Here is a 10,475-nt window from a genome sequence, read left to right as displayed (position 1 = left end):
TGGCAGATGGAGTACAATGTTAGTAATTGTGAGGTTATCCACTTTGGCAAGAAAAATAAAAGAGCTGAATATTATTTAAAGGGTGAAAAACTACAGCATGCTGTTGTGCAGGGGGACTTGGGAGGGCTTGTGCATGAATCGCAAAACGTTAGGTTGCAGGTGCAGCAGGTTATTAAGGCAAATGGAATGTTGGCCTTCATCGCTAGAGGAATTGAATTCAGGAGTAGGGAGGTCATGTTGCAACTGTTTAAGGTACTGGTGAGATCGCACCTGGAGTACTGTGTCCAGTTCTGGTCTCCATATTTGAGGAAGGATACACTGGCTTTGGAGACGGTCCAGAGGAGGTTTACTAGGTTGATCCCTTGGATGAAGGGGTTGACTTATGATGAAAGATTAAATCGTCTAGAATTGTATTCGCTCGAGTTCAGAAGAATGAGAGGAGATCTTATAGAAACATATAGGATTATGAAGGGTATGGATAGGATAGATGTAGGAAGGTTTTTTGAGCTGGCCGGGGAAACTAATTAGATTTAGGACAGAGATGAGGAAAAATAGTTTTTCCCAGAGTAGTGAATGTTTGGAATTCTCTAAGCAGGGAAGTGGTTGAGGCTGCTTCATTAAACATATTTGAAATTTGGTTAGATAAATTTTTACATGATAGGGGAATTAGGGGATATGGGGAGAAGGCAGGTAGATGGAGTTAGGTCATAAATTAGATCAGCCATGATCGTATTGAATGGCGGAGCAGCTTCGATGGGCCATTTTTGGCATACTCCTGTTCCTACTTCCTATGTTCCTATGTCCACTAACTGATATATAATTCCCTGTTTTCTCTCTCCCTCCTTTCTTAAAAAGTGGGACATTAGCTCCCCTCCAATCCGCAGGAACTGATCTTGAATCTAGAGAACATTGGAAAATGATTACCAATGCATCCATGATTTCTGGAACCACTTCTTTAAGTACCCTGGGATACAGACCATCAGGTCCTGTGGATTTATCAGCCTTCAGTCCAATCAGTCTACCCAACACCATTTTCTGCCTAATGTGAATTTCCTTCAGTTCCTCCATTACCCTTGGTCCCCTGTCCACTATTACATCTGGGAGATTGTTTGTGTCTTCCCTAGTGAAGACAGATCCAAGGCACCTGTTCAATTTGTCTCCCATTTCCTTGTTCCCCATAATTTCACCTGTTCCTGTCTTTAAGGGCCTTATACCAGAGGACATCTGTACAAGGTGAAGAGAAGGAAGTTTAGGGGAGATAGCAGGTGATTTTTTTTAATATACAGAGAGTTGTGGGTATCTGGAATGCCTTGCCAGGGATGATGGTGGAATTGGAACATTGGGGAAATTTAAGATTCTCTTAATCAGACACATGGATGGAAGAAAAATAGAGGGTTATGGGGTAAGGAGGGTTTTGTGGCGGTTCACCACAAGGCAGGTAAACTGGCCCCACTTGTAAGCCACGTGGTGGGGCAGCCGGCTAAAATGGCACTGTCGGGAGTTTCCTTTCCTTCCAGTTCAGGGCTCAAAAATCCGCGCTTGGGGACCACGTGACACCCAGATGACGTCAGCGCCCTCCAGCGCGGTTCTCAGCCAGGACTGGGTTGGGAGTATAAGTGCAGCCCAGCAGCCTGCAATAAACTAGTCTGCTCACTGAGCTCAACCCGTCTGGTTGCGTGTGTGATTGCAGGAGCAGTGTAGCCACCGCTACAACTGGTGACCCCGGCTGATTCAAAAGTCTTTGAACCCACCATGAGTGAGCCTGGGATCAGAGCTATAGCCGTGAAACTGTCTGAATTCTGGGTTCAGGAGCTGGAGACCTGGTTCGTCCACGTGGAGGCCCAGTTTCACCTCCACCAGATTTCGTCCGACAGGACCAAATTCTACCATGTGGTTGCTGCCCCAGCTTGCCACTCGGGTACTGCACCTCGACGCCCTGGGGGCAAGTCCCCAATGGAACTGATGGACGAGATGTTCACGTCCATTTTTCGAGCGCATCTTCCTCGAACATATGCCCGGGGACATCCGCCCGCTGCTGGTTCAGGAGAGCTTCACTGACCCAAGGAATGTCGTCCAAAAGGCCCAAGACCTATGGCTCACAATTCTTGGAAGGCTCAGTGGTCCAGCAGGTCACGAGGCACAGCCACGCCAAGCCCGCCCCTAGTGCTGGTGCACTAAAGATGAAATCTAAGTCCCTGCCCACACTCGGCCCCTGCTGGGGCCCCCCAAGAGCATAACCAAGGCCACAGCATCTGCTTCAGGCCTCTCCTTCTACCACCAGCGCTGGGGAGCCAAGGCTTGGAAGTGTTGTCAGCCCTGCTCGTTCCAGGGAAACAACCAGGCTGGCCGCTGTTAATGGCCAAGGACACAGCCTTCTCTACCTGTGGGACTCAGTCAGCGGCCGGCGGTTCCTCGATGACACTGGAGCCCAGATCAGTGTCATACTGACCACAGCCATCGAATCTAGGAACCCACCACATGAACCTCCCTTCCGTGCGGTCAACGCAATGGCAATCCAGACGTATGAAGTCAAGACAGTCCACTTCCAGATCGGCCAACAGAATTTCGCGTGGAGGTTCACCGTCTTGTCCCTCCTGACTGCCATCCTGGGTGCAGATTTCCTCCTCGCACATGGGCTTCTGGAGGACATTCGAGGTAGGCGCTTGGTGGACGCCCGTACCTTCCAGGCTGTTCGCCTCGACGCCTCCCACTCAGAGTAACCACAGATGGCCACGATCAGCAAGCCCAGAGATGAGTTCCAGCAGATCCTGGATGAGTTCCCGACACTCCTCAAGCCACAGTTCTCCGCTGCCTTGCTGCACCATGGATTGTTCCACCACATCCCCACCCAGGGCCCACCAGTTCACACCAAGGCACGCCAGCTCCTGCCTGACAAGCTCCAGGTAGCGAAGGAGGAATTTGCGCACCTATTGGAGCTGGGGATCATTCAGCGGTCCAACAGCCCATGGGCCTCGCCGCTCCACCTGGTCCCGAAAGCCTCCGGTGGTTGGTGTCCCTGCGGAGACTATCGACGGCTCAACGAGGCAACCGTTCCTGACCGTTACCCCATCCCTCACATCCTGACCGTTACCCCATCCCTCACATCCAGGACTTACGGCCAACCTGCACGGGGCGAAGGTCTTCTCCAAGGTTAACCTGGAGAATCACCAGAGATATCACCAGATCCCGATGCACCCTGAGGACATATCCAAAACGGCTATCATCACCTGTTCAAATTCATGCGCATGCCGTTCAGTCTCAAGAATGCTGCTCAGACCTTACAGTGCCTCATGGACTCTGTGGGCAGGGACTTAGATTTCATCTTTATTTATTTGGATGACATCTTTGTCGCCAGCAAGGACCGGGTGCAAAACAAGGCCCACCTACGTGCCCTTTTCTCCCGGCTGGCCGACTTCGGCCTTACCATCAACCCAGCCAAGTGCCAGTCCTGGAAAGAGTCCATGCAGTTCCTGGGCCATAACATCACGGCCGAAGGAGCCACGCCTGCTGCTGCGAAGGTTGCCGCCATCAGGGAGTTCCCATGCCCGAACACCCTCAAGGGGCTGCAGGAGTTTGCGGGTATGGTCAACTTTTACAACCGCTTCATCCCAGGAACTGTGCGCATCATGCAGCCGCTATTTGCCCTCATCGCTCAGATGCTCGCTCAGAACCCAGAAGCCTCCATCACATTCAAGGCCACCAAGGACGCCCTCGCGAAGGCCGCCATGCTCGCCCACCTGCACACCGACCTGCATATGTCCACAGGTCCACCGACCTCTGTCGTTGCCTCTGCCACAGCCGTCAGTGCCATCTTGGAGCAGCAGGTGAATGGGCATTGGAAGCCGCTGGTATTCTTCAGCTGCCTGCTCCGCCCACAGGAACGCAAGTATCGTGCCTTCGACCGCGAGTTACTGGGCATGTACCTGGCGGTGAGGCATTTCTGCTATTTTTTTGGAGGGGAGGACTTTTACCATCTTCACCGACCACAAACCCCTCACCCAGGCACTCACGATGGCAAAGGATCCCTGGTCAGCCCACCAGCAGCGTCACCTCTCCTTCATGTTGGAGTTTACCATCGACATTCGGCTCAAGGCGGGGAAGGACAATGCGGTTGCCGATGCACTCTCGCGACCGGCCATCTGTGCACTGACGCCTGGCCTGAACTTCGACCAGCTCGCCTGGGACCAGAAAGCTGATGAGGAGACGAGGGCCTTCAAGACTGCCATCACCAGCTTGCGGTTCTGAGACCTCCCGACTCCAAGTGGCGAAGGCACCATCCTGTGCAATATCTTCTTGGGCACCCCGTGACCAGTGGTTCCACAGTAGTGGCGCAGGAAGGTCTTCTGTCACATCCACGACCTTTCACATCCGTTCATCAGGTCCACAGTCCAGATGGTGGCAGAATGGTTCGTATGGCATGGGCTGCGGAAGCAGATCGCGGGCTAGGCCAGAACATCCACCCATTGCCATACATCCAAGGTCCACAGGCACACCAGGGCACCCGTACAAGGGTTCGAGCATGTCCAGGAATGGTTCAGCCACATTCACGTGGACATCGTCCGGTCCTTACTCATTTCCTGGGGCCACCGTTACCTGTTTTCGATGGTGGACCGCACCACTCGCTGACCCGAGGCGATCCCGATGCCAGACACCTCCACCGACTCCTGCTTCTGAGCCCTGTTGTATGGTTGGGTCGCCCGGTTCGGCGTTCCGGCTCACCTCACCAGTGATAGGGGCACCCAGTTCACATCTGCACTCTGGGCACAGCTCGCCAACAGGTTGGGGATATAGCTACATCACACCACAGCCTACCACCTGCAGGCCAATGGACTGGTCGAACGTCTGCACCGCCACCTTAAGTCGGCACTCATGGCCCACCTCACCGATCCTGACTGGACAGACAAACAGCCTTGGGTGCTCCTGGGCATCCGCTCCACTCATGATCTGCAGGTATCATCAGCTGAACTGGTCTACGGTGCGCCACTGACACTACCTGGTGAGTTTGTCAACGCACCTCACAATCCCCAGTGATGGCTGCATGAACTACCTCCTCACCTCAGGGCACGCTTGGACTCCTTCGAACCCCCACCTCCACCCAAGCATGGCACCCGCCTGACTCACATTCCTAGCGAGCTGCTTTCTGAGGAGTTCGTTTTCGTTCTGCGGGGCCCGACCGTGGCACCTCTGCAGCGACCACATGAGGGGCCATACAGGGTTATACAGCGATCCAGCTTGACGTTCACGCTGGACTTGGGCGGCAAGCATGAGCTGTTTACCATGGATAGGCTGAAGCCAGCACACCTCAATCCCACCGAGTTTGTGGTCATTGCTCAGCCCAAGAAGCGAGGCCGCTGGCAAAAAAAGGACATTGGCGCCGGTTCTGGGGGGGGGGGGGGGTCGTGTGGCGGCTCACAAGGCAGGCGAACCGGTCCCACTTGTAAGCAATGCGGCGGGGCATTCGGCCAAAATGGCGTCTTCGGTGGTTTCCCTTCCTTCCAGCTCGGGGCTCAGAAACCTACGCTTGGGGACCATGTGATGCCTGGATGACGTCAGCGCCCTCCAGCACGGTTCTCAGCCAGGTCCGGGCTGGGAGTATAAGTGCAGCCCAGCAGCCTGCCATAAACTAGTCTGTTCACTGAGCTCAACCCGTCTGGTTGCGTGTGTTATTGCAGGAGCAGAGTAGCCGCTGCTTCAGTTTAGTACTTATTTTTAGGAAGGAATATATGGGTTAGGACAACATCATGGGCTGAAGGGCCTCAACTGTGCTGTACTATTGTATGAAAGTCCTCTGGGCCAGTGATTAGTGGAAGAACCCATTCCAGGAAAGGGATGGTGAGGAGGGATCAAAAGGGCTTGTGGGCAGTTGAATTGTGCCCAGGTTCCTGTTATTATGCCATTCGTTTCATTACTTAGTTTTCTTGCCAGCCCGAGGCCTGTGGGCTTGAGCTTGAATCCATCAACCAGTGGTGCCTGCAGTTTGGCAGCACCTCAGCTCTCTCCCCCACCAGGGCCTCAAGGAACTGCATCCTCTGACTGACAGGCTCGTGCTTTTTGGGAATCTCTCTCCAGAGGCCCCATAAATAGCACATGAGCTGCAGTGCTTACCATGGTCTGGCCCAAGTCCCAGGCAGACGCAGATTCACAGTTAACACATTCCATGGGCTGCGTGGTGGTCAGCAGGAAATGCTGCCTGTGTTTACTGCCAGCAGCTGGTGAACATTAACATGCATTCAATCAAAAGCTGCACGCTCTGTCAATGACATGAGTGCGAGGCCATCGCAGGAAATTATTTATGTTAAACAGCTAACGGTTAAAATATTTATTCCCTGACAACAAGTGGAGTGTGGTGTGGGTCTGATGGAAGCTTGGTTTTCCCCTTCTCCTCCCTCCACCCCCCCCTCCACTTTCTCTCTCCCGGTCAACATTTATCTGAGGGTAGGAAATCTACAAGAAGGCCAGATTTAAAGGGAGAGGGGACATGTACAAATGGTGCCAATTAGCCAGAGTAGAGATGAGAGAGAACCATTGGATATGGTTCTGGACATACAATCTCAAATAGCAAAGATAAAGATACAGAACCAACGTTTCAAGCCTGACCCCTTCATCAAGGTATAAGCAAAAAGTAGGCAGGTGCCCGAACAAAATGGTGGGGGTTAGGGGCCCGGTCCCACAGGCGAGAAGCAATAGGTGGATAAGGGAGGGAGGACACAACAGCAAACAGGAGGAGGGGGGATGGCTCAGGAGACAAAGGGCTGGGGAAGAGAGAGAGAACAGAGAATTGGCTAGCAGAAACCAGAGACATCGATATTAATGCCATCCAGTTGGAGAGCAGTCAGACGGAAAATGAAGTGTTGATCAACAGCACCCCTAAAATCGTGACCTCTAGGACCTAAAAGGTCCAGGGAAGTGGTGCAGGGAAACACCACCATCACACACCATACATTGCTGCTCCATCATTGTCACTGGGCTTTAATCCTCGATTATACTCTGTGCCTGTGAAGATCAGCCATGCAGCCACAATTGAGTGATTTGCAAGCTATTGTGCTTCTGGTCTGTGGTGTGGTATGAGAGGACTGTGGTGAAGTGAGTCACACAATCATTCTCCGGACAATCTCAGCCCTGAAACACATGAAGCTGGCAGCTGGTCGTCAGTGCATTCCAACACCAACAGACCGAGCCTCAACAAGAAGCCAAAGTCACTAGTTTAGTTACAGAGTTGTAAGCCTTTACACCGTCAGCATGGCAGTTAGTACAACACTGATACAGTGCCAGTGATCCGAGTTCGAATCTGCTGCTGTTCCATAACTTGCATGAGCTTTCTCTGGGTGGTCCAAACCATATGGCCTTGGTAGGTTAATGGGTTGTGATGGGACTGCAGGGGTTTCATGGGCCGGAAGGGGCTGTATCCATACATTTGAAAAAAGCAGTGTCTGCCTGACCTGTGATCTTTGATTTAAAGTATGTTCAGTAATTGCAGATGTCAGCTCATCCACATCAGGGCAGGGACACAAGCTCACATTCATCCCTCGCTGGTTTTCCCTGCTGCCTGCATCATCTCATACACCTGTTGACTGTGGCATCTGTAGGTAGATCCCCTTATGAAGTCAGGATTGTACACCATGTGGAGTCTGGCCTGATAACTGCACCATGACTAAAAACTATGGTCTGCTCTCATTAAAAATGTAACAGGAAAAAGGTCATGGTCAAAATAAGGACAGTATTACATCATGTTTGTTAATCTATCGGACCTTTGAGAATGTGCCTGGTAGTAGAGATGAGAGCAATTGGATATGGTGTATTTGAATTATCAGAAGGCTTTTGATAAAGTTTGGAGAGGAAGGTCCAGCCTATTAAATTCAAATGATACACTTGCATGGACAGAGCTGGTTAATGAGTGAAAACAAAAAGTGCAAGAGTTGGCAGGTTGCGATTAGTGGGCTACTGCAGGGATGAATGCTAGGTCTCAACTATCAACCAATTATATCAACAGGGTACCAATTTCCAAGTCTGCTAAGGATATCAAACTCAGTGGGAACATGATGAGTGTGAGGGAGGAGAGTGAGTAGGCAACAGCGTGGCAGATGGAGTACACTTCACCAGTGCAAAATGGGTCAGCATTGACATGGTGGGCCAAACAGCCTGTTTCTGTGCAACACGACGCATGTAAAAGAAAAGCAGAATATTTTCCATATGGTCACCTCATTACAGGAAGGATGTGGAAGCTATGTAAAGGGTGTAGAGATTTACCAGGATGTTGCATGGATTGGAAAATATCTTATGAAGCAAGGTTAGCAGATGTGGGACTTTTTGGAGCAAAAAAGGATGAGAGAAGACTTGATAGAGGTCTACATGATTCTGAGAGGCATAGATTGGGTGGACAGCCAGCATCTGTTTCCCAGGGTGGGAGCAGCAAGGACAAGGTGAGGGGAAGAAAGTTTAGGGAGACATCAGGGATATGTTTCTTTTTTAAAAACACAGAATTGTGGGTGCCTGGAATGCATTGCCAGGGGTAGTTGTGGAGGCTGGTACAACAGGAGCTTTTAAAGGACTCTTGGGCAGGCACATGCGTTATGGGTGTGAGGTAGGGAAGATTTGGATTTTTGTGTTGGTTTATATTGGTTGGTACACATCATGACCAAAGGGCCTGTTCTTTGCTGGAACGTTCTATGGGAGAAGCTGGAATATGTTGCCTATTTGAAGGAGTGGCTGTGTGTTCGTACACCAGTCACTGAAAGCTAATATCCAAGTACAGCAACCAGTTCAGAAGGTAAATAGTTGTTGACCTTTACTGAAAGAGGATTTGTGTATAGGAGTAAAACCGTTTGACTAAAATTGACTGAGACTCAGTGAGAGCACTCCAGAAGTATTGTGTACAGTTGGGGCTCACACCCAGAGGAGGGTAATACTTGATACAAGGGAGTATGCCCATTTTTCACCAGACCAATCCCTGGAATGGCAGGGTTAGTCGCAGTGTACGTGGACAGTCGTGGTAGAAGAGATGAGTATTCTCTAGAGTTAAGAAGAATGAGAGAAGATGTCACTGAAATTTGCAAAGTGTTTTCCTTCAACAAGCTGGATTCAGAGACGATATTTCCCTGGCTGAGAAGCCCAAATCTAGGGACACAGTCTCAGAACCAAGGAAAGGCAATAGACACTGTGGGGGCTCAGCCACCAAGTTCACTCAGAAGAAAGTTCCAAGTTCACATTTATCATCAAGAGTACAGACATGACATCATATACAACCCTGAGAATCTTTCTCCTGAGACAGAATTACCACTTATTGATAATGCAAAAAAAACCTGTACTCAAGAAGATACGTACAAATGCAAACAAATAAATATAAACAAGTTGACTGCAATTGAGAGAAAAAATATCAATAAAGAGTCCTCAAATGAGCCCCTGATTGAGTTTGTGGTTGAGGAGTCAGCCGGTGGATGGGTAGCAGCTGTTCCTGAACCAGTGGTGAGAGTCTTGTGGTACCTAGACCTCTTTCCTGACGGCAGCAGCGAGAACAGAGCGTGTGCTGGGTGTGTGGATCCTTGATGATTGCTGCTGCTCTCCAATGGCAGTGTTCCCTGTAGACAGTGGGCGGGGTTTACCTATGTGTGACTACTATATTTTGCAGGCCTTTGAGCTCATGGGTATTGGTGTCCCCATACCAGACCAAGATACACCCAGTTACCACACTTTCTGGTGTCATAGCAAATCTCCACAAACTCCTAAGGAAGAAGAGGCGCTGATGTGCTTTCTTCACGATGCCATTGGTGAGTTGAGTCCAGGAAAGATCTTCAGAGGTAGTGACTTCCAAGAACCTAAACATGCTCACCCTCTCCACCTCCAATTCCCCAATGATCATTGGGCTTTAAACCTCTGGATTTCCTTTCCGAAAGTCAACAATCAGTGCCATAGTTTTGGTAACACTGAGTGCAAAATTGTTATTGGTGCATAGCTCACTAGATCTCTGGAGTCGTTGAATCGGGTACAGGAGGTTGTTGGACTCAGCTCGGATTTTGATGAATGCTGAGAGATTGGAGGGACAGAATCTGCGATTTCCATTCCTCCTGGTGGTCATTGTGCAAGATTGTAACTTTGCCTCAGAGTTTAGCAAACAGACTCAGTTTTGTAAGCTGTGACAGATACAGGCAGTACAACCAACTGCCAGCAGCAACAGGCACGAACTGGCATAAACTGTAGGCCCAGCTCCTCCACAAACTGCAGGCCCAGCTCCTCCACAAACTGCAGGCCCAGCTCCTCCACAAACTGCAGGCCCAGCTCCTCCACAAACTGCAGGCCCAGCTCCTCCACAAACTGCAGGCCCAGCTCCTCCACAAACTGCAGGCCCAGCTCCTCCACAAACTGCAGGCCCAGCTCCTCCACAAACTGCAGGCCCAGCTCCTCCACAAACTGCAGGCCCAGCTCCTCCACAAACTGCAGGCCCAGCTCCTCCACAAACTGCAGGCCCAGCTCCTCCACAA

This window comes from Narcine bancroftii, chromosome 2 (assembly GCF_036971445.1).
Source record: "Narcine bancroftii isolate sNarBan1 chromosome 2, sNarBan1.hap1, whole genome shotgun sequence".
NCBI lineage: Eukaryota > Metazoa > Chordata > Chondrichthyes > Torpediniformes > Narcinidae > Narcine > Narcine bancroftii.
This window is presented reverse-complemented; position numbering follows the sequence as displayed.